This window comes from Macrobrachium rosenbergii, chromosome 23 (assembly GCF_040412425.1).
Source record: "Macrobrachium rosenbergii isolate ZJJX-2024 chromosome 23, ASM4041242v1, whole genome shotgun sequence".
In the NCBI taxonomy this organism is placed as follows: domain Eukaryota; kingdom Metazoa; phylum Arthropoda; class Malacostraca; order Decapoda; family Palaemonidae; genus Macrobrachium; species Macrobrachium rosenbergii.
In genome coordinates, this window is record NC_089763.1 from 21,356,238 (window position 1) to 21,358,494 (window position 2,257).

At 35.3% G+C, this 2,257-nt stretch overlaps 1 long non-coding RNA gene across 1 annotated transcript in view; it reads right to left on the reverse strand.

Moving 5' to 3' along the window:
• Positions 1-560: 560 nt before the first annotated feature.
• LOC136851360 (uncharacterized) overlaps positions 561-2,257 on the reverse strand; it is a 3,200-nt gene continuing 1,503 nt past the window's right edge. The window contains exons 3-4 of the long non-coding RNA XR_010856848.1: positions 1,028-1,154; positions 561-805 (exon numbers count right to left, since the gene is read on the reverse strand). This is a non-coding gene — a long non-coding RNA (uncharacterized lncRNA). The remainder of the gene's footprint in view (positions 806-1,027; positions 1,155-2,257) is intronic.

Here is a 2,257-nt window from a genome sequence, read left to right on the forward strand (position 1 = left end):
TACAAACCTGTGATTCCCATTAGCCTTGAAAAAGTCCCAACGGCTACAAAGTTACTTTAAAAATTAAGTTCCAACTGATCTTTACCTTCATGTTAATCTGTATTGACTTTAGGAATAGTTTACTGCAATACCTGGCATGCTCAGTTTTATAAGTTTAGCTATCATTAAAAACAAAATATTCAGTAACAAGATCTGCTTTTATACCAATCTTCAACCATTGTACATTAGCCATTTTGGAGGAACACTATTCTGTGAGATTGCAAAACCATTTTCCTCCTCCATCCACCAAAGTATGAAAATATAAACTTCAACTAACACCTTCATACCAGGTCAGGCCATGAGCGCTATGAAAAACTTCAAACCAGGCCATGAGCAATAAAATATTAAACTGAGAAAGTTTAACCATTTGTTGACAGCAACATTTCACTGCAGCGATGTAAAGCTGCAATTGCGTTGACAGCAAAAATTATTCCTCCAAATACCACTAATGACATACCTTAGTATTTTGTGATATTGCAACCTTAGAATTTGGATGTACAAGTTAAGAATAAAAGGCAAAGAACACAATATATTATGTATTAAAATAAAGAAGTTTTAACCTACACTATGAATATGTTCCAGTTAGCTCTCCAGATGGGATACATCTTGACATCTGTATCATGAATTAGTTCCATGGGGGTTCTAGTATATTAACCTGGTGATTTTGGTGTTCACTAAGCTAATCCATACTCCAGGAATTAACTAAACTCATGGTGATTTTGATGCTTACTATTCAAGGTAATCCATACTCCAAAGGTTGATATTTCTGTAGGGAGAAAACTTTGTTAGAAGCATTCCAAAATCTAAACTAAGTTCATTGGAATAATTGAACATTAGATAATACAGTGGCCCAGTATTTGACTATACACCATTAATTACTCTTAACCAGTAATATACCTTTAAAAGTTGATTGAAAAAGTGTATACTTAAATAGTAATAACCATGTCAAAATGAATTTTTCATTAACACCTGAACGATCTATACTTACTATTTACTGAGACTCTTCAAATTTTGAAAGCGGCAGTAGTAACAGCAGTTTCCACCGTATGCCTTCTCCTGGACAATACATTTAGAAACTTTACTCATTTTGGAGGGCTCATTCAGTATGGCTCATTCTGTGTAAGAAAATAAGGTTATATTTTGCTGCAGAACAAGAGTTACTATGCATTCCCCGGAATACACCAGACTGAATTAATTCACCTCAAAATAAATATCACCTCAAAATAACTATGTACCTCATGGAACTTAATCCAGTGAAAACAGTAACGTTAGAAAAATACCAAATCACAGCTTTGAGCCGATTTAATTAATACAATTTATGTATGCCCTTTAACAATATACGTCTGGCTGCAGAACACTAAAAATTTGTCAGGAGATTCAAGTAGCACTCTGTATCTACACTTTAACCACTTTATAAACTGGCTAACATTAGGACCACAACCAAACTTTAGGCTAGACAACAGCAGCCTTGTCACCCGTTCTTCTTAGGCCACAACACATTAAAAGTTTGCTTCCTTGGCCAAAACCAAGCAAAACTTCCCAAGTTCTGACAAAAACGTAGCTACGTGGGGGCTAGTTCCTCACCTAACTACAAAAACACCGAGGACTCATTGGCAGGACCTAATAGCCATGACAAAGAATCTGCCCATTCACCTTTAGTACAACAGTTAAAACTGAAGTGCGGCTGAATTAGTTTTCATTACCAGCTTAAAAAGCAATCTTTTAAAAAATATTTAAGTCTTCAAGAATCTACAATCAGGATCAAACTGACAATGATCTCTACAAAACCAGCCACAGTATGTCGAATTCCCTTACACCTAATAAAGTTAAATTGAAGTGACCCAGATAAATGATAATCAGTCAACTTCCTGTACGATAACTTCCATACGTAAGAGCCGAAGAGCGTGTACTAGGATTATTTAAAGTTTCACATTATGGAGCTTAAACTGTAACCTAGAAATACCTAATAGGCACTGGGATGATTTAAAAGGTTTAAAATTAACTTCCACATCCATTCCCATATGCGAAAGCGAAACTAAGCAATGAAGCCCATTCGTTCAACGAAGCCTATTCGTTCAACATCTACATGAACGAAAACTGCAGATTAATAGCAATAAGCCAGATAAATGTCTGCTTACTATGAACATCCTTTAAATCCTTGAAGGAACAAAATGGTGTGAGATTACTCCAGCAAACACTTAAGCCTTAAAATTACTAG